The sequence below is a fragment of the Canis aureus genome, chromosome 25, assembly GCF_053574225.1.
Source record: "Canis aureus isolate CA01 chromosome 25, VMU_Caureus_v.1.0, whole genome shotgun sequence".
Classification (NCBI taxonomy): Eukaryota; Metazoa; Chordata; class Mammalia; order Carnivora; family Canidae; genus Canis; species Canis aureus.
In genome coordinates, this window is record NC_135635.1 from 21,138,152 (window position 1) to 21,161,083 (window position 22,932).

The window sequence follows — 22,932 nt, forward strand, 5'->3', positions numbered from 1 at the left end:
ATTTCTTCAAAAATTTCTTCATTATTTTTTTCTTCTGTACACATTGAAGGCTTTACAATGAAAGAATAGTATCAATTTTTGTTTTGCTGGACAATAATCTATCCGTTGAATGGAAATCTCAGTAATTAACTCTGAAAGGCTGCTTTTCAAACCAATAAATACAGCCAAATATTTATTTATGTATTTCTATGACAGTTAAGCTATAAATGTTAGTGTTACATTATCAGCTCTTTAGTTTATCTTTGTGAAATCTCCAGGAGGGTGACAGTGATTTTGTTCACTTAGCTTTTAAAATGTCACTTTGAGTGGCATGTAATGACTAACAATTGTTTTAGAACTCCTTTCTAAGCATAATTTTAGAGTTAGCTTGATAATATCAACTGAGGCATTGGCCATAAGAGGAGACTGATGATAACTTGACTGTGATGAAGGAAGGATTAATGGAATCTGCAAAGGAATCCTGGTCAAATGAAAGCCAACCATTAAAAGCTGGCTCAAATCAATTTCATAGATTGTGTGTACTTATAAAAATAAAGATAATTTTAGAGCAGCATCATTCACTGGGAACACAGTGTGTAAGCATTACTTCTCATAATGTTGAAAAGCAGCTTTAATATGGGACAAAATGCCAGAGAGAGAAAGTGGAAGGGATTCCCTAGAGCCCCAGACCGGTCAGGATGTGCTATTTCCTGCCCTGGGGAAAGGAAGGCTGTAACAATTGCCAAATGTTTCCGTTGTTTCGTTCCCTGTGATGGACTCTTTTCCACTCAATTCCCATGATAAGAATATCATAGATGTTTCATTTTCTCTAAACCCAGAACCTTGTGGAGAGAGTGACAAGCACAAGAGATATTTTTGGAGTTAAATTGGCCACTCTGAATGGGAAATCCAATTTTTTTTTCTCCACGTGGAGAAATTAACATAAAGCCACCTGTGGGAGATACGCTGCCCATCAGAAGCACCCATAAAACTACTCAGTAGGGACTCTACCCTAAGTCTGGGCAAGCGAGGGGTCCCCTCAGCAGTCCTTCCTGAGGATGGGCTCACAAGAGAACTAGGGTGACAAAGAGTCAGTAGTGGGACAGGTGAGTCAGTAGTGCTGGAGGGCATTAAAGATACAAGGAAAAGTTTTGAAGGCAAACTGGGACAACGAATCTGTATCTGTAACAGGAAAAACATGGGGTTCAGGTTTTGACTGTACGGCTCCCTGGCTGTGTCATTTAAAGTAGGTCACCTAACCGCTTTGAGCCTCAAAGGGCATTTGTTGTTGGCTGGTGAGAGCAGGGATGGGTAATAACAAGAACAATGCCCACCACACAAAGCTTTGTGAGGCTTGAAATCTTTCCAGAGAATAAATGTAAAGGGTTTTAAATCATTATAGAAATGACAGTTAACTTACAATAGAAAGGCACGAGATATTTCCTTTTGACATATTTGACTCTGCTCTTATGTTGTTCCCTCTCTGAGAACAGGATTCTACTTTTTCCTTTTTTGTGTTTTCTAGGCATTTGCCTCTACTAGACATCCAGAAAACTGCAATTAGGTGCTTTGGTTGAGAGACTGAGACTTTTCTTGGGGTCATATGATAAAACTTGGGGGCAATGGGGGCTGCTCCACACTTCACTGCCCCAAGATTGGGTAGTCTTACTTCTCGGGCAGTTAGGGGAGATGAATCTTGCAAAGGTAACCTTCAGGGTTTGTGGCCACCTTTTCTTCTTTTCCTCTTTCCCAGTGCAGTGAGTTGGTTGAAAGCCTCAAGATTATTTTAGTGTATTTGAGGGAACCCCATGGTAACACTCTGAATCTACTAGGTAATTAAACATAGATGCTTGGTGTCATATTATTCTGTGGGCGCTGGTTCAAAGTATGAATCACTCAGGTGCTCTATCCCGCCCATGGAAGGCTGGCTTTTCCTGTAATCTAATACTTTTGGTTATTGTCCTTGCTAGTTTGTTCTGATTCTCTGCCTCTAGTCTAAGACTAAAACTTTTTTTTTTTTTTTTTTTTTACTCCATTTATCATCGGAGGGTGGTCCTTTTTATTGGGGATTGGGGGTTTCCTTTTACTTTAAACCTCTGGCTCTTCAATGATTCTTGGAACCCCGTCATGGCAGAGGCCCAGAAAAGAGATCCCTGAGGTGGGCTTGCCTCTGCCCTGGTGTTCAGACTGCTCAGCAGCCAAAAGTGTGCCTTGTCTTTTCACATCGCTTGTCCATTTACAGCTTTTGTATTTCACCATTCTCTCTGCCTTCACATATTCCCCTTGTGCCCTCTGGCTTTAAAAATCATCATTTTTTTTTCATAGGTTGGCCTCCCAGCATCACCACCCCTGCATTTCCAGACTCCTCAGCCAAGTTTCCAGAGCACCCTCCCTCATTGTTACTTTTTAGATAAGGTGAAGAAACAATAGCATATCACACAGTTCCGCTGTACCTCAGTTCCTCTTGCTTCAGCCACACAAATGATATTCTCAAATTAATTTGAAAAGATCTTTGTTTTTCAGAATCTATTATTTGTCCAAGTGAATCATACTATTTTAGAACTTCTAGGCAATTAAAAGGTAATCCAGTGTAACACCCCCTGCCCCTGCAATTTTTGGAATGAGGAACCAGAGTTCCAAAAGGGTTAAAATTAAAATGATTCTCTTCAATATGCATAATTATACAGCGAAATATTCTTTTGACTGTGTCTCACGTATCAACAGAGGAAACCAAATTTTAACAATAACTTCCAAAGAGCTATTTAAAACCTTATTGACAGCTATTTTTTAGCAGAAACCACACAGACTAATATTGACAAAAGCACAGTGGCTTTCTCTTGTCAGTGCAAAATGGTCAACTACTATCTGCTTTTTTTTTTTTTTTAATTTTTAAAATTTATTCATGAGAGACACAGGGAGAGAGAGAAAGGCAGAGACACAGGCAGAGGGAGAAGCAGGCTCCATGCAGGGAGCCCAACTTGGACTTGATCCCGGGACTCCAGGGTCAGGCCCTGGGCCGAAGGTGGTGCTAAACCGCTGAGCCACCTGGGCTGCCCAAACTGTCTGTTTTCTTAAAAGATAAACTTTAATCTTTGGAATAAATTCATATGTACAGAGGAGTTGTAAAAGTAGTATAGATGGTTCTTCTTCACCCAGTTTCCCATTGTGTTAGCATGCTTCCATTTGGGGCATTTTGTCAAAACCAAGAAATGACTGCTTGTACACTGCTATTGAACTTCCAGACTTCCTTTGGATTTCACCAGTTTTTTACCTACTCTCCTTCCTCATTCCTGATCCCATCAAGGACCCCATGAAACATTTAGTGTCATGCTTCTTAGTCTAATCTGGTCTCGGACATTTTCTCAGTCTCTCCTTGTTTTTCATGACCTTGATGCTTTTGGAGAATGCTGGCCAGGTATTTTGTAGAATGTTCCTCATTTGGGGCCTGCCTGATGTTTTTCTCATGATTAGATTGGGGTTAAGTTTTTGAGAATACCACCGAGATTCACTGGCCTTCTTCTTGCAAACATATCAGGGACACATGATAGCAACATGTTTGATGACTGGTCCTATTTTTTGATATATAATTTAATACTTCTCCCTCATACTAACTTATAGCAATTGTTTTTTATTGACTTTATAGTCTTGGTTTTCCTTTTTTCCCCTCTAGTTCCTGTAAACACTTTTTCCCTACCTTCCTTGCCTCCTACTCTCTAGAAAACTCTTCTCTGATGTGGATTTTTCCTGAAATCTGTGCTCTGTTGAACATGTGCATTCTCTTTTAAGAGAAGAAGCTAATAGAAATCAAAGTAAGAGAGATTTCTGTGTCCCTTTATTACCATCAGGGTGATAAAACATACAAGTAATAGAGAACCCAGGAAGCCACCCCCCAGAGGGAACGAGGGAATAGAAGGTAGCCCCTTCTTCTGGTTGATTAGATATTCCCCAGGGTTGGCTCATTTGGTCTTTAAATGTCCAACTCTAAAAAAAAAAAAAAAAAAAGTCCAACTCTGAGATTCTGTGGTCCTTTGGCATGTGACTATTTCATGATGTACCATGCCTATCAGGTACACATCTGGCAAGCAAATAGTCATCCTGAAGCAGTAAATCACAATGATGTTTCTGGAAGTAGAACTAAAATAGAGAAATCTGGTCTGTGGTGCAACACTAATGTAGATAGTGGAAATCAGGGTCTTGGGAGAAGATTGACAAGATTATTTCTTCAACTCAATTCCTCCTCTTCATATAATTCAGGGAAGTTGCTTTGAAGTCTGGGACTCTCATCTTTTGCTTCTACTCATGGAAGTTACACACATAGGTGCATAAGTGAGAAAGCCATCTTGCTAGGTAGTAGTTTTGAGTTTTTATTTAGTTGACTATGTGGTCTTGTCTAACACAGTGATTCTTTAGTATGAGCCAATTTTAAATCCCTCCTCCACTAGTTTAACAGTGGCTGTGCTGAATTGCTTCAGATTTGAGGATAGTGTCATTTTTTAATGAAGCCTGAAACAATTTCAACTTTGAAATAACTAAGATTTATTAGACATTTAATACATGCTACCTATGCTTGGGGCTTCCTATCCATTATTATTAGTATTATTTTAAAAATATTTTATTTATTTGACAGAGAGAGAGAGAGAGAGTATGAGAGCACAAGCAGGGGGAGCAGGCAGGCAAAGAGAGAGGGAGAAGCTGGCTCCCCGCTGAACAGGGAGCCCGGTGCAGGGCTTGATCTCAGGACTCTGGAATCATGACTCTTAGCTGAAGGCAGATGCTTAACCAACTGACCTACCCAGGCACCCCTTCCTATTATGTGGTAATCACAATAACCCTATAAAGTGGGAATTGTCACTATTCCCAGTTTTGCAGTTGGCAGAGTTAAGTGTAAAGTTCTGCGGCCATCTTAAGATCATGGGCTGCAGAGCTGTTTGTTTTTATTTATTTTTATTTTTATTTTTTGCTGTTTGTTTTTATTCATTGTATCATACTATATATTGAATTATGCCCTCCTATAAATTTTACTTAGTGCCTCTGTACAGCCAATTAGATTAAATTTAATTCCTCTTTCACACAATAGCCTTTCTAAGTATTTGTTTAGGGTGATCACATTTCTACAGATCTTTTCCAAAAATCTTTCACTTGCGGCCAGCCACAAATACTTCAGTGATTTCTCTAGTTTTCATTATAATGTCTTGTTTATTTTCTGGTCAAGCTTCTGTTTGTCAGTATAATTCTTAGAGGTATAGAAAGAAGAGAACATAGTACATTTCCGTCCAGGATGATGAGGATTTTCCTCTTTTTGAGATCCTCTGCTTGTGGCCCCAGAGTCCTGGGCAGGACTCCCTAATTCACCTCCAGCTGTTAGTCAACCTGGACTCCTTTTTTTTTTTTTTTTTCAACCTGGACTCCTGATGCTTTTCATTTGCATGTCTTAATCCTCATTTTCCTCCTCCTGTGCTATATAATTGGTACTTTGGAACCAAGTAGAGAATCTGTTACATTTCATCTTATTAGCATTGATCGGCTCATTATTCTTGCCTGCCACTCACTCTGTCTCTCACTCCAGTGCATGTGCCTTTGCTCTCTCTCTTTCTCAGATCTTAACTCTTATCCAAATTATTTATTCAAATTCCCAGTCTCTTGACACCTTGAAATTCGTTAGGTTGGCAAAAACATGTGATCCTCTGAATTCATGTGTTATTTCAGTGTACTTGAATATCTCTGAGGAGAAATAGGTTAGATTGTGTTAGTCAGAGTCTCTACAAATCAGACTTCAGAAGCTGTGGATGGAGGTGATCTCTGGAAGCACAGATAAGGAAGTGGGGGAGAGTGAGCCTAAGGAAACAAAAGGCCACAAATTGTTCATTAATGTTTACCACTGTGGTGACTGGAACTCAGTGTTCCTGGGGCCTTCTGAGACTCCATGAGGACCATCCCTCAGAAATCTCTTCGCCAAGGATAGAAGAGCTGGGGCCAGCTTCCATCCTCTGGGGGTTACGGGTGGCCGCGAAAAGGGTGTTTTATCACCCTCTTCCACAACATACTTTTGGACGTCTCCTGCTTGTAGCTGAGCAAGTTCTCTAAGTGTCATGAAAAGCTCTCGTGAAGAGAAGAGAGATGGGAGAACTTGAGGTTAGGGGCTGGCAGCGGGCTGGAAATGGTCCACTGTAGTTGTTAGTGAACTTGGGCCTGAAGACATGTGGTCACATTACTTGTGCATGCTTGGAAGTTGCACCTGTGTCTTTATTTGAAAGACCTGCAATTAGCCTGTAAAGTGTATGAGGGTAAAGACTGTGTTAGCCTTGCCCTCTGGGGAATTACCAAGATCAAGAAGAGTGCTTTGCATATTGTTAGTGCTGAATTAATTTTTGTTGAGTGAATTAAAAAGTTCTAGTAAAAATTATAATTCTTAAAGGCAATATAATTTCAGGTCTGTTGTCAGATATTTTTTTGGGGGGATCTTAACACCACTCAATATGTAACAAAGTTGTTGCTGATTAGTTGTTTTATAATAAAGCAATGTATAGACCTGCTATTTTGTTATAGTCTTAAATTCTAGATTTAAGTTCATTGGTGTCAAGTGTGCCTTCTAACAATTAGTCTGTAGGGTGAATAGCAGAAGATGAAAACTACTACAGGTATTGAGTGAAGTATTTTTAGGTTACAAGCATTTTGTAGTTTCCTACAAAGAAGTCTAGAAAATTTGAATGAATTTCCAAGCCAATAGTTACATGATTTATTAAAAAAACTGACCAAAGAAACAACAACAAAAAACTTTAAAATCTCTAGGTGAATGTTACTGCTGTGCTGCTTCTGTGTATTTGTGGTAAGTCATCATAGTACGAACCTTCTACAGCTAAGTCCCTATTATTAAACCCTAAGAGGCAGTGGAAATTGGATAATAAGTTTACTCTTCTCAGTGAGGTTTCAGAGAAGGTCCAAAGGATGAAATGAAAATAGATTGCTTTGCCTCTTTGCTTCTTCTGTTGGAGCTGGTCAAGATTGTAAAAGTGAATGTTTCAGTCTCTATTAGAGGAAGTTGCTGTGATTCTGAATGGTCAAATGGACTACTTTGGAAGTCTCACGAATTGCTATTTAGGGTGGTACACAATTAATTGTTTATCTAAAATATATATGGTATGTGAACTTTGATTTGTGGCTCTAAGTTGTGAAGTTTAATTTTCTCTCTCTCTCTTTTTTTTTAAGATTTTATTTATTTATTCATGAGACACACACACACACACACACACACACAGAGAGAGAGAGAGAGAGAGGCAGAGACACAGGCAGAGGGAGAGGCAGGCTCCATGCAGGGAGCCCAATGTGGGACTCGATCCTGGGTCTCCAGGATCATGCCCTGGGCTGAAGGCAGGTGCCAAACCACTGAGCCACCCAGGGATCCCTAATTATCTCTCTTAAGAGAAAGTAGTGACGGGTAGAAAATTAACACTTGTGATGTGCATGTTTAGTGGCATGAGGATAGCTCTCACCCCCCCACTCTCTAACCATCTATCCATCGGCCAATTTTCCTGTGCTACTAGCTCTTATATAAAAGTCTCCTTTCCAGTATTGTAGATGAAGTTAGTTATGTGTCTAAATTCCTGTAAGTATTGAATAAATATTGAATAAATACCTGTTGTCTGTGAGAATTTTAATAGCCAACACTACTCTTTCCAAGAATAGAAAGTCCTAAATGTTGAATTTCTTAACTTTGAGTGCTTGTGATGGCATTTATACATGTTACTTTGTTTAATTCTCAATAGCCCCATTTTACAAATGTGGAAACTATAGAGAGGTAAAGTAACATGTTCAAGGTCACACAGCTTCTAAGCGGTGAGGCAAGTTTGTTTGAAGCTCTGTTCTGCAGCATTATCAGATCTTGTGATATGTTTAGTAGAGATTTATTCAATATCCATTGTGTGCAGTTCAGTGTGTGAACTAGTTGGCATGGTTCAAACGAGTCAGAAATGAACGCTACTCTCAAGGAATTTATAATTTAATGAGTAAGATAAGATGTATATATAAACAATTATAGCACAAGGTAGAAAGTGATAAAGGCTAAATAAAAAGGTGTGGTGAGGTATTGTAGGAGGATGGTGATTTTAATTTCCTGTTTTGAGAGATGAGAAAAGCTTCTTAATTACGATAGCATTTGACCTGTAGCTTTAAAAATTTGTGCCCACAGGGACATGTAGGTTTTTCAGACTGAGAATGAATCTTTTCATGAAAGTAGTTCCTGGGGCAATAGTTGGTATGCAAGCTAAACTGCATTTTCTTTTCAAACTGTGACAGAATGCTTGGCATTCTTTAAAGTATAATGCTGAGAAGAAAGCACTAAGCCATTACCCCGGTACATTTGGTCTTCTAGGAGATAGACAAGTTAACCAATGACACTTAAATGTGACCAAGCCTACTCTACTGCTACCACTGCTGATGATCACATTTATTTAGTTTTTATTATGTGTCAGGTAATGCTTCATAGTCTATCAATCTATGTAATCCTTGTGTAACCCTAAGAGGTATGTTATTATTACTGAAAATTATTATCTGCATGAATTAGATAGGTGCTATGCCAGAAATAAAACAACAACTACCACCACCAATGGCTTATGTAAGATAAAAGTTGTTTCGTAGTTCCTAGGTGAGTGGATCAGAACCATCTTGGCAACTCTACCATCCTCAGCATATGGTTTCCAAAGTCGTTCCAGTAGTCACCATTTCCCAGTCAGTAGAAAGGGGGTAAATGGAACGCAGGGCAAATAGATTTTTCTTTCAGGAACATTTGGAACTTCATATATCATTCCCACTCATATTCCATTGTCAGATGGCATATTGGGTTGAATGGTGGCCCCCAAAGGTAAGTCCATGTCTTAATCCATGTCCTATGAATGTCATCTTATTAGTAAGGAAGAAAGAGTCTTGAAAATGTAATTACATTAAGAATCTTGAGATGAGATCATCTTGGATTACCCAGGTGGGCTCCATATCCAATGACAAGTGCCCATATAAGAGAAAAAAGAGGGGAAGGCACACACATAGAGGAGAAGGCCATGTGAAGACAGACACAGAGCATGCAGTTATGTTGCCACAAGCCAAGGAATACTTGGGGCCATCAGAAGCTGAAAGAGACAAGAGAGGATTGTTTCCTGTATCCCTCAGAGGGAACATGGCTTTGTTGACACCTTACTTTGGACTTACAGAGTTCAGAACTCCAAGGAAATACATTTCTGTTTTTTGTTTGTTTTGTTTTGTTTTTAGCCACCAAGTTTGTAGCCATTTGTTTTGGTAGCCACAGGAAACACATATAGCTATAACATGCTGCAAGATGGCTGAGGAATGTGGTGATTAGTGGGCTGGCCACATGTCTACCTAAGTTCAGGAGTTCTGTTACTGAAAGGAAGAGGAGAATGGATATTTGGGGTGAGGGGTAACATTCTCTGGCACATCCCATTTTATAGCTGAGAAAATTGAGGTATGAAGAAGTTAAGTAGCTTGCTCAAGGTTATACAAAGAAAAGGAAGCAAAGCTTTAATTGAAATCCAGACCCTTAACCATTAACTATATTGCTTTGAAGCTCAAGGGACTTTGGAAGCATAGAGAAGAGAATTGCAATTGATTTTGGAATTCAGAGGAATACTGGAGGTGAGCTGGAGCTGTGAAAGAATGGGCAGTTGTTAACCAGATGGAAAGGAAAGAGTTGAGGAGAAAGAGGCATTTCTGGCTGAGATGCAGAGGAGTGCAGTGGCATGACCCATTTTGTGTTTGTGGGTTTTAAGAATGTTTAAAGCTCTTATGGAAGAGTGGCAGAGATGAGCTTGGAGGAGGTCAGATGCCTCATGGCCTTGTATGCTGCACTGAGGCATTTGATATTTATGTTAAGACAGTGGAGGACTATAAAAGAATTTTAAGCTGGTCTGAAACATGATCAGAATTGAAATTTTGAAAGACTGTTCTCTTACATGGAGATATTGGAAATATGGGATGGGATATCAACTGGAAGACTCTTAAAATAGTCCAGAAAATTTGACAATGGACTAAGCTAGTAGCTATGGATGGTGGAGTGGCTGGTGGAGGTGAAGGAGAATGTGTGTCCCAGAATTCTCCCATGTTTCAGATTTGGGCAATGTAGTAGATATTAGTAGCATGTATTGAGATATGGAATACAAAGGAAACTACTTGATTGGGGAAGGTAATTGTATCAGTTCCTTCTTTCTTACTGTCTGTCAAAATACCCCCAAACTGAGTAGCCCACTTAGTGTCTGTTTGTTTAATTCATGAATCTGTGGGTTCATTGGCTGATGATCTTGTTCTGAGCTCTACTGGCTGATTTCTGCCAAACTTGCACATGGATCTGTGTGTATTTGGCAGCTGGATGATTTAGGATGGCTTTGCTCACGTATCTGCCAGTGGATAGATTATGGTGAGGGTGCCTGAGCCATGTGTCTCTTATTGTTTGTCAGGCTAGCTCAGATTCTTCACATAAGGATAGTATGACAACAGTGAGAAAGGGCAAACACCAGTGCTCATCACTGTTCAAAACTCTGCTTGTGTCACATTAGCAAATATTCAGGTGCAAAGAATGGAGACATGGCTGCACCTTTTGATAGGCAGAGCTGCAAAGTCACCAGCAACAGGATGTGCATACAGGGATGGAAAGAATTTATGGCCTTTTTCTAGTTTACCATAGTAATGAACTTGGTACTGGCATCCCTTCTGCCAGAGAGGTAGATTTAGAAGATTGCTGAGTATATTGAGGTTCAGGAGAGATACTAGATGGAAAAACAGAGATTGAAATTTTTAAAAATATGGATTGAATTTAAAGCTGTAAGACTGAGAAGAAAGAGTACCCTAATATTCCTCTGAGAATATCAACATTTAAGGTGTCAGAAGAAAACATAACAGTATGAAGAGCCACCATGAAATACCACTATAAAAATGGCTAAAATTAAAAAAAAATATATCTGAAATGCCAGGTGTTGATAAGGATGCAGATCAATTAGGATGCTCATGCATTGCTGGTGGTATACAAGATGCTACAGCCATTTTAGAAAAGAGTTTGGCAGTTTCTTCAAAAGTTAAAGGTAGACATACTATATGACCCCCAAATTTCACTCGAGTATTAGCTAAAAGTAATGAAAAATTAAGTTCACACAAAGATTTGTACATGAATGTTTGTAGCAAAAACTGGAAGCAATCTCAGTTGGTCAATGGATAACCAATACAGGCAATGGTATATTCATATAATGGAACATTACTCAATAGTAACAAGGAACGGAGGTCTGATATGCCTAACAATACAAATGAATCTCGAAAGTGTTATTTAAGTGAAATAAGGCGTCTCAAAAGGCTGTGTGATGCATGACTGCATTAATATACTGTTCTGGAGAAGGCTGAGGCAGGAGGGATGAATTTGGCCAACTCAAGATAGAGGAGCCTTGAGATGGTTAATAGTTCTGTTGACCCAGAAGTACTCTCTTGACTTCACTGGAAAAAAATTAATTCTCCCCACTCTAGACTTGTGTGACCCCCCCCCAACCTTTTTTTTTTTTTTTTTTTTTTTTTGCCTCTAAGGCTGTCTGTGTGGGAAGATGGAGAAAGACCTTGTTCATTAAGGACTCTTTGCCTGTTTTTGGTGAGATCTTCAGATATTTACATGATACAGTATTAATTTTGGGGACAAGAATGATCCTTCTGGTAACTATTTTAATCACTTAAAAAAAGATTTTATTTATTCATTCATGAGAGACAGAGAGAGAGAGAGGGAGAGAGGGAGAGAGGGAGAGAGGGAGGCAGAGACACAGGCAGAGGGAGAAGCAGGCTCCATGCAGAGAGCCCGATGTGGAACTCGATCCCGGGTCCCCAGGATCAGGCCCTGGGCTGAAGGCAGTGCTCAACCATTGAGCCACCCAGGTTGCCCTCACTTTTATAGGATATTTGCTCTTCTAAATGATATGGAGGGTTAGAGGTTTTCTACCTATGTAATATTTTTTTTAAATTTTTTTAAATTAACCTTGTATTCATTAGGAAAGTAATCCAATTATTTTATCCAGTGGAATTTCCTATAGGAAATGCATTCTTTTTATAATGTAGTTTCCAGGAACACATTATAGTAAGAAGCATGGACTGTTTGTAGAACTGAAACTATGGCTCACTCAAAAATTCTTCAGTGAAGTAAATAGTAGTGATTTTTTTAAAGGATCTATTTATTTTAGAGAGAAAGTGGGAGGAGGGACAGAGGGAGAGAATCTGAAGAAGATCTCCCCACTGAGCACAGGGCCCACGAGGGCTCCATCTCATGACCCTGAGATAATGAGCTGAGCAGAAACCAAGAGTTGGCCGCTCAACTGATTGAACTATCCAGGTGCCCCAATAGTGTGATTTTAAACCATTTTTCTTATCCTCTCTTATATTGTCATGTAGTAGACATATTAAAAAAATGTTAAAAAGTCAAATCACTTTAGTTTTCTCATGTTCTATAGCATAAAATGTGGGAGAATGTCATATACAAATTTGTTAAGTGGAAGTATATGTGAATTTAAAAGATTGTACTTCTACGGTTTGTGGTAGGTGGGCCTTACTTGTTTCACTCTATTATGAGTATTAAATTAATAGAAGTTATATTTTGTTTATGAAAGTCTCTGTGTATCTCCATAAAGCTTACTAATCATTAACTTATTTAAGCTACCACTAAGATAAAAGTTTGATTTGTACGTTGTGTATTCAAGTTCAAGTAAACTGCCTTTCCTTCCCAGGTGTTGATTTAGTGAGTGAGCCATTTAAAGATCTTCTCTGATCAGGTGCCCTTGTTTACATTTTGTGGTTTTCAAGGTAAATACAGTAATTTCAGGATAAAGCAAACAGGTGCTGGCGGGTGGCATTGTTTATTTTACAAATGCTTGAAAGTAGTTTGGAATCTTTTGTCTTTTAGAGAATAAAGCAGGTAAAAACCTAAGAAAGCAGTCCTCAAAAGTAGAGATCCAACCTCACTTGGCAATGCACCACTGATTCACGCTTGATCTTTTTGAGCCTTGCTGGCCCTTTTTCAACTGGGGACCCCTGCAAAGAGAGATAAATGCCCTGAAAATGAAAGTGGTGGATCCCTAGGAACTCACTGAGTCTTGGTACTTCTCTAATGCTTTGCTACATGGCTGGCTGCTGTGAGTGTGCACGTGTGTATGCAGGTGTGTGTGCATCTTCCACTGGATGGACTTAGAGGTGGTTAAACTCAAATTTCCAGAGGCTCTCAAGGGATATGTGGAACTGGAAGATAATAGGCTTATCTAAGAGTGTCCTATCTTGAAATCACAGGGATAGGTAGGCTGAAACTGGCTTTTAAACTTGCATTTTCTAAATGCCAGAAGTTTCAGCTCTTGTTTAGAAACCGGGCTGTTGCATTTGTCCCTCTGATTCTACTTAGATGTACTTTGTGAAGCACAAGTTCAGCTATAATTGTTGTAGAAAACTTCACAGTTATGCAACTTTCCTTCTGATTGTATCTGCATAATTAAATACCTCAACGTTGGTAAATATTAGAAGGAATGGAGTTAAACAAAGTTAATTGTGTGGCTAGGTTGGGAGTTATATTCTGTAATGTTATCATATAAAAGAAAAAAATCCAATACCTGAAATGTCATGCTAAAAAAATGGTGTGACTGCCCAGTCGGCAAATGTAAAAACAAAGCAAAAAGCACCCAATTGAGGATAACTAATATGACTTAAGACATTAACAATGGAAGTTCTTTAATCCTATTTCTTTCTTAATTTTCTTTCTGTTTATTTGGCCAACATTGCTAGTAAAATTAAAGGCTAGCATTGCCATTAATTGGCTGATGCATATGTAAGCTAGGAGAACAAAATAGTTCCCTACTTTCATCCTAACACAAGAGACGGGTACCACTGTTCTAGAGGCTTCTTTGAATATATTGCCTGCCACTTCCTTTCTCCCTTAAGTAAAATTTATTCAATAACCTGGAATTCAGGGGTTCATCACTTATAAATAGCCTAGAAACATTGACTTAGTTGAATAAAACCTTTGGAACGTGGAAACTGATTGCTTCCTACAGAGAAAGCAAAGGCAACTAGGAGCACTTACTACATGTACACTGTAAGCTATGCCATCATGATGATAGCAACCAGGCTAGCTGAAGATAGTCCCCTTGTGGTTGCTACAGGCCATAGAGATGGTGAGTGCATAGTGTGAATCAGGTAACACAACATATTGAAGGACATAGGCCTTCTTGTGGTTCTGTAGCTTGGGATCCTCAAGATCCTTTCAGGTGGTGTGTAAGATCAAACTTTTTTCATAATGAGACTAAGACATTATTTGCCTTTTTCATTCTCACTCTTTCTTGAGTATATAGTGGAGTTTTATGGAGGCTACTTGAAGTGTGGTGGAGTCACCTTTCTGTTGGCTAATGAAATATGTGCTTGTGTTTTACTTTGTTGTAAATTTCTCAGTTTAATTTGTCATATGGTAAATATAGGTAGAAATGGCCCACAAAAGGATTCTCTTTGGAGTTCTCAGTAATTTTTAAGAAGGTTCAGAGGTTTTGAGACCAATAAGTTTGAGAACTGTTTGCTAAAGGAACAGGTAGCAAGAGTTAAGAATAAATTGCACTGAGCTATGGGAAAAGGCATGTGTTAAAAGCAGTGGATAGACAGGAAATAGGCAAGAACTGTAGTCAGGAAAAGTAATTAGAAATCAGGATGCCAGCAGGTATACCAAGGAGGCAGAACAAAATGGGATAGGAGAAATAATCTATTTTCTGTGTGCTTTTTGCTTTTTGAGTTTAGCTTGGTATCCTTAGCACCTTGCCTATAGTAGGATAGGCCTGTGATGAATGTTTGTGAAAGATTAAATTTAGAAATATAAAGATTGTAGAACCAAATAAAAATTTGAGAAATATATGAGATGCAGTGTTGATCACAGTAATCCTTTTAATGGAGGGAATAAATATCCAAAAGGGGGAAAAAGATATATACATCATTATGTGTCCTAAGTGGGAATTTAATGTTTTCAAGGTAATATTTAATGACATTAGAATATGTGAAGTGTAGGGGCACCTGGGTGGCTCAGTGGTTGAGCATCTGCCTTTGACTCAGGTCGTGATCCCAGGGTCCTGGGATCAAGTCCTGTATCAGGCTCCTTGCAGGGAGCCTGCTTCTCTCTCTCTTTGTCTCTGCCTCTCTCTGTGTGCCTCTCATGAATAAATGAATAAAATCTTAAAAAAAGAGAAGATATGAAGTGTAAAAAAAGCTTGATGTGAACTGTATATATTTATATATACGGTTTATATAAATACATTTCCAGTTACCTAAAATATGATATGCCCGTATAAGTATGTATTTTGTTAAATATGTCTGACTGCTTGTCTCTCTAAGGATATACTCTAAAATGATAAACATGGAAAAAAATAAAATGATAAACATGGTTAACCTTGGGGCATGAAAAGAGGTGGGATTCTTTTTTCTTTTTACTTTTTAGGTTTTCCAATTTTTTTTGCAGTGGTCATTTATCAGTTTTATATTCAGAAAAACTCATTTTTTTTTTTACACACCAACATATACAAGCATTGTTTTTAGGCCACTAGAAAAAAAAAAAGCTGGAGTTGTTGCATGTCGTGATAGCTTTCTATCTCAGGCTCAGAATTTTTTTATTTTTTTCACTGCCTATGTGAGGTTGGCTTGAATGTCTGGAGGCAGCACAGGCAGGTGAGAATTCCAGGGTGAGCACTGGAAGCCAAATATTGCTGTTACCAGAGAGAAAGTATGAATTCAAGTAGTCACTTTAAAACCAAATCTAACAATATATATGACAAAAATCATTCATGATTAAGTGAGACTTATTCCCAGGATGCAAAGGTGGTTCAATATTTACAAATCAATCAATGTGATACATCATGTCAACAAAAGAAAGGACAAAAATCATGATCATTTCAATAGATGCTATAAAAAAGCATTTGACGAAGTACAACATACATTTGTGATAAAAAGACTTGACAAAGTAGGTTTAGAGGGAATACACCTCAACATTAAAGCCTATATATGAAAAACCCACAGCTAATATCATCCTTTATGGGGAAAAACAGAGCTTTCCTCCTAAGATCAGGAACAAGATAAGTATATCCACTTCATTACTTTTATTCAACATAGTAGTGGAAGTCTAGCTACAGCAATCAGACAAGAAAAAGGAAAGGCATCCAAATTGATAAGGAAGAAGTAAACTTTCACTATTTGCTGACGACATGATACTATATATAGAAGACTCTGAAGACTCCACCAAAAAATACTAGAACTGTAAGATAATTCAGTAAATTCACAAGATACAAAATCAATATACAGATTGATTGCACTTCTGCAATCAATTCTGTTACATTTCTATACACTAATAGTGAAGTAACAGAAAGAAAGAAAACAATCCCTTTTATAATTGCATCAAAAATAATAAAACACCTAGAAGTAAATTTACCAAAGGTGAAAAGTTTTCTGTTCTCTGAAAACTATAAAACATTGATGAAAAGCTGAAGATGACACAAACAAATGGAAAGATGCTCATGGATTGGAAGAACAAATATTGTCAAAGACACCTTGTCAGGATGGCTAAAATAAAAAACACAAGAAATGACAAATGTTGGATGTGGAGAAAAAGAACCCTCTATCACTATTGGTGAAATGGTGGGAATGCAAATTGCTGCAGCCATTGTAGAAAGCAGTGTGGAAGTTACTCAAAAATTAAAAATAGAACTGTGCTATGATCCAGGAATCACACTACTGGGTATTTACCCGAAAAATACAAAAATGTTAATTCAGAGGGATACAGGCACCCCTATGTTTATTGCAGTATTATTTATAATAGCCAAGATAGGGAAGCAATCCATGTGTCCATTGATAGATGAATGGATAAAGAAGATATGGTATATATACCTAAAATGGAATGTGATTCAGCCATTAAAAAAGAACGAAATCTTGCCATTTACCACAACATGGATAGAGTCAAGTATAAGTGCTAAGGGAAATAAGGAAATAAGGCAATCAGAAAAAGACAAATGCCATATGATTTCACTTATCTATGGAATTTAAGAAAAAAACAGAGACGCAAAGGAGAAAGATAGAGCGAAAGAGAGAAGAGAGAGACAAACCCAGAATCTGACTCTTAACTATAGAGAACAAACTGATGGTTATCAGAGGGCAAGTGGGTGGGGGGCTGGAGGAAATAGGGGATAGGAATTAAAGAGTACACTTACCATGAAAAAAAGAAAATAACTGGGCAGCCTGGGTGGCTCAGCAGTTTAGCGCCACCTTCAGCCTAGGGCGTGATCCTGGAGACTCAGGATCAAGTCCCACGTCAGGCTCCCTGCATGGAGCCTGTTTCTGCTTCTGCCTGTGTCTCTGCCTCTCTCTCTCTCTGTGTCTCTCATGAATAAATAAATAAAATCTTTAAAAAGGGAAGAAAAAAGAAAAATGATAAAAAAGGTGAAAGGGCTATATACAAAAACTAACTCAAAGAACATCATAGAGTTAAATATGAGAGTTAAAATTATTAATCTGTTAGAGGCAAACAGGAGTAAATCTTCCTGACTTTGGGTTACTTAATGATTTCTTAGCTATGACACCAAAAGCACAAGCCATAACAGCAACAAAAAATAGATAAACTTGACTTCATCAAATTAATAACTTTTTTTTTTAATTTTTATTTATTTATGATAGTCACAGAGAGAGAGAGAGAGAGAGAGGGGCAGAGACACAGGCAGAGGGAGAAGCAGGCTCCATGTACCGGGAGCCCGACGTGGGATTCGATCCCGGGTCTCCAGGATCGCGCCCTGGGCCAAAGGCAGGCGCTAAACCGCTGCACCACCCAGGGATCCCAAATTAATAACTTTTTGTTTCAAAGGACAGCATTAAAGAAATGAAAAGGCAACTCATGGTCTGGGAGAAAATACGTGTGCATCATGTATCTGAGGAGGGACTTTCTCTAGAATATATAAAAACCTCTACAACTCAATAATAAAAAGATAAATAACCCAATTGAAAAATGGGCGAAGACTCTGAGTAGATATATCTTCAAAATAAGATATAAAATTGGTCAGTAAGCATGTGAAATGATGCTAAATGTCATTAGTCCATCAGGAAAATGCAAATAAAAGCCACAACAAATATCAGTTCACACTTGCAAGGATGGCTATAATCAAAAAAGCAGATTACATGTCTTGCTGAGGATGTGAAGATATTGGAACCCTTATACACTGCTGGTGGAAATGTAAAATGATGCTTGACTTTGGGCTTTTTTAGAAGTCCCTCAGCAAGCTGAAATAGAGTTACTGTGTGACCTAGCGAATCCATCCTTAGGTATATACCCAAGAGAGATGAAAACATTTCCACCTGAAAACTTGGACACAAATGTTCCTAGCAGCATTATTTTTTTTTTCTCCCAAAAGGTTTATTTGTCACATTTGAAGTACAAAATCAAATACACAAATATTGAACCATGTATACATATATATACATATTACTTAGACCTACATAACCCATCTGTACCTTCTAATCTAGTCACCAACACTATCTTATGAGTAAAAAGCATTACCTCTAAAAAAACAAACTTTATTATTAGTAACACTGCTAAATGTAAATTATTTGCACTTTATCATTTGGAACTAGCAGCATTATTTATAATAGCCCCAAGTGGAAACAACCCAAGTGCCTATCAATTGATGAATGGATAAACAGAACATGATATATCCCTTCAGTGGAACATTTTAGCCATAAAGAGTCATTTATTTAGTAATAAAAACTAATGAAATACCTATGCATGCTATAACATGGATGAACTTTGAAAACAGTATGCTAAATGAAACAGACCAGTCACAAAAGACCACATATTGTAGGATTCCACTTAAATGAAATGTCTAGAATAGGCAAATATGTAGGGGCAGAATGTAAATCCATGATTGCCTGCTGATCGAGGAAGAGAATAGGAGATTGATGGTGTTGAGTACTAGATTTCTTTTTGAGATGATGAAAATGTTCTTAGTTTATGGGGATGTTAGCACAACTCTATGAATACACCCAAACCATTGAATGATGCACTTTAAAAGAATGAATTTAATGGTGTATAAATTATATTTTAATAACCTGTTATAAAAGCTAAAGATAGGGAGCCAACATGTGATAAAATGTTAAAACTCACAAATAATTACCAAGTTGAGACAACTTGGTGTACCATTATGTCTATCCAGTCAGCCAAAATATGTAAAAATTATAAACTTTAAGAAGGGTTATGTACAGAGAGAGAGAGAGAGAGAGAGTGGGGGGGGGGTGGAGAGAGGCTTTGTGGAACTAAGCATTCTCACATTGAAGGAGAATCTGTAATTTGGCATAGACTTTCTGGAAAGCTGTTAGATGAACCCGACATACTTTTTAAGGCTTTGGCAACAGGAGGAAAATATAAAATAACCATCAAGCAAAGAATTCGGATCTTAAATTTTAAAAAATAAAGTTCCATCTCTACCTGCTCATGAGTACAAGTTCAATGATGAACTAGCTCATAAAATGTATTACTAACTCACAAAATGTATAATTAACATAGTTTGTTGAGTCAGTACAGAATGGGAAATTTGAAGACAATTTTGATGTGTGTCCCATAGAAAAGACTGGCTATTTTGTTGGGTTTTCACACAAAATTCTTTGGTATTGCTCAAGTTCCTCTTACACAAAGAAGTGTTCTAGGCTAGTTCAGTCAGAGTTTCCTTACGGTCCAATCTGACAACAGATCTAGATGGAAAGGCCTGACAATCTTAGTCAAAACCTCTGTTCCAGTTGGGTTTTAGAGTAGTCCAGAAGTGGCCAAAGAATTTGCAGAAAAAAATTTTAAAGCTGTGTTCCTCATAATAGCTAAAAAGGGAAAACAATAAAAATGTTCAACAAGTTAAGAATGGGGTATAAACCCTGAAGTATCCATTCCATTGAAAAGAAACTTTTCTATACACATTCATGGGTATACATTTCCCCCACTAAAGGAAAAGCTTGGGATCCCTGGGTGGCACAGCGGTTTGGCGCCTGCCTTTGGCCCGGGGCACGATCCTGGAGACCCGGGATCGAATCCCACGTCGGGCTCCCAGTGCATGGAGCCTGCTTCTCCCTCTGCCTGTGTCTTTGCCTCTCTCTCTCTCTCTGTGACTATCATAAATAAATAAAAGTTAAAAAAAAATTTTAAAGGAAAAGCTTTACAGAGGGAGAAAATATAACCGTCTTGTTCATTTTTCCTCCCCAGCAAATATCTCAGTGTTTGGCACATACTAGGAACTCAGTAACTGACTACTAAATAAGTCTGGAGTAGTTTATTTTTTGTTAACAGTTTTTCTATATACTTGAAATATTAATCATTAAAAATTAAGAAAAAAAAACAAACCTAACAATGTACCTGTCTTTATTGTCACTATATAACATTTAAAAAAATTGTCCCACTAATTCTTTTTTTTAAGATTTTTATTTTATTTATTCATGAGAGACATAGAGAGATGCAGAGCCAAAGAGAGAGAAGCAGGCTCCTTGCAGGGAGCCTGATGTGGGACTCTACCACCGGACCAGGATCATGCCCTGAACCAAAGGCAGACACTCAATTGCTGAGCCACCCAGGTGCAGGTGTCCCCAGAACATTTTGTTTTTAATAAGGATTCATTATTTTTATGTTTTGAAATATTTTCCTTTAAATTTGTTAGGGTATCTCAAGTAAAAAGCAGATTTTTTTTGAAGATTTATTTATTTATTTATTTATGATAGACAGAGAGAATGAGAGAGAGAGAGAGAGAGAGAGGCAGAGACACAGGAGGAGGGAGAAGCAGGCTCCATGCCGGGAACCCGATGTGGGACTCCATCCCAGGACTCCAGGATCACGCCCTGGGCCAAAGGCAGCCACCAAACTGCTGAGCCACCCAGGGATCCCAAAAAGCAGAATTATTAGTACATGAAAATAATAAGAGCAGCACATACTTTTTGTAATCCTACAACATTAGGAGCTACTATTTGGTGCAGATTGTAGTTGCTTAATCAGTGTCCCAATCCACAATCCATAATCCAGGGCCAATTGGTTAGTCTTTCTGCTTTCTAGGAGAGGGACAGATTTAGGGCATTAGGATCTTATTTTCTTTTCTTTTCTTTTCTTTTTTCTTTTCTTTCTTTCTTTCAGAGAGAAGTCTGGGAGGGGTATAGGAAGAGGGAGAAAGAGAATCTTTTTTTTTAAATTTATTTTTTATTTTTTATTTTTATTTATGATAGTCACACACACAGAGAGAGAGAGAGAGAGAGAGAGAGAGAGAGAGAGGCAGAGACACAGGCAGAGGGAGAAGCAGGCTCCATGCACCGGGAGCCTGATGTGGGATTCGATCCCGGGTTTCCAGGATCGCGCCCTGGGCCAAAGGCAGGCGCCAAACCGCTGCGCCACCCAGGGATCCTGGAGAAAGAGAATCTTAAGCAGACTCCACACCCAGCTTGGAGCCTGATCTCACTATCCTGAGATCTGAGATCATTACCTAAGCTGAAATCAAGAGTGGGACACTGAACTGAGCCATCTAGGTGCCCCATAGGGTCATTTTACAGTTGAAGCAGAAAGCCTAAGGAGTGAGAAAGCAAGAGAGCAAAGGCAACTGCTCCTCTTGCTGGATAATTATCACTTGTTGGAGGAGTAGAAAAGGAAGGGGAAAGACAAGAGCTGCCAATATTAGACCAGCATCAGCTTCCTCGTGTTTGTCTCCTACCTGCAGTTGTCCTTGCCACATTTTGGGTTCTGCCAACTACAGAGGGCTCACTTCAGCCCTTGGGGACTTTTTCCAAGGCTAATTCCATTCTTCTTAAGGCTGGACAGATTTATATTCTGCTTGTTTAATTTAATTTTATAAGTACTTTCCCATATTGCTACAAATTCATTGTAATTGTCATTTATCTTTGAAGTCACGATGTACTTGCTTTTAAAAAACTTCTATTGTGAAGTAAAACACACGTTCAAAGATGTAATGTATACACCTGTGTGTGTGTGTGTGTGTGTATATAGGTATGTGTGTAGCAAAATCTGGACATAAATTATATAGATATAGTAATAAAACTAATTGCTTAGAGCCCAGAAGTAGCCCTGCTCCTTTTTAAAAATAGACATCATTTTTAGAGCAGTTTTAGGTTCACAGGAAAATTGAATGCAAAGTACAGAGAAGTCCCATATGCTCCTTGTGCCTAAGTATGCATAGTGTCCCCCACCATCAACATCCCTACCAAGAGTGGTACATTTGTTACAATTCATGAACCTCTGTTGACACATCGTTATCACCCAAAGTCCACACTTTACACCAAGGTTCACTCTTGCTGGTGAATGTTCTGTGGGGTTTGACAAATGTATAATAATGTGTATCTATCATTTTACTATCACCCATTGTAGTTTCAGTTCCCTAGAAATCTTCCATGCTCCACCTATTCATCCTTCCCTCTGTTCTAACCCCATCAACCACGATCCTTTTTCCTGTAATTGACATACATCATTGTATTAGTTTAAGGTGTACCACATGATTATATATATATTTTATATATATTATCATTTTATATATATATTATCTATCTATCTATCTATCTATCTATCTATCTATCTATCTATAGCAAAATGATTACCACACAAGGTTTGCTTAACATTCATTACCTTGCATAGGTATAATTTTTTTTCTTGTGATGAGAACTTTTTATAAAGATTTTTAAAAGAGGTTTTATTTATTTGAGAGAGAGGTTGAGAGAGAGAGAGAGAGACAGAAAGTGAGTGTGAGTGTGGGGAGGGACAGATGGATAGGGACAGAGAGAATCTCAAGCAGGCTTTATTCTGAGCATGAAGCTCAATGTGGGGCTCGGTCCCATGACTCCGAGATCATAACCTGAGCTGAAACCAAGACTGACTGAGCCAGCCAAGTGCCCCAAGATTTTATT

At 38.3% G+C, this 22,932-nt stretch overlaps 1 protein-coding gene across 4 annotated transcripts in view; it reads left to right on the forward strand.

Annotated features, from left to right (window-relative positions):
• The window catches only part of ITPR2 (inositol 1,4,5-trisphosphate receptor type 2), a 472,511-nt gene that overhangs the window by 34,895 nt on the left and 414,684 nt on the right, over positions 1–22,932 (forward strand). The gene's annotated exons all lie outside the window — the stretch shown is intronic.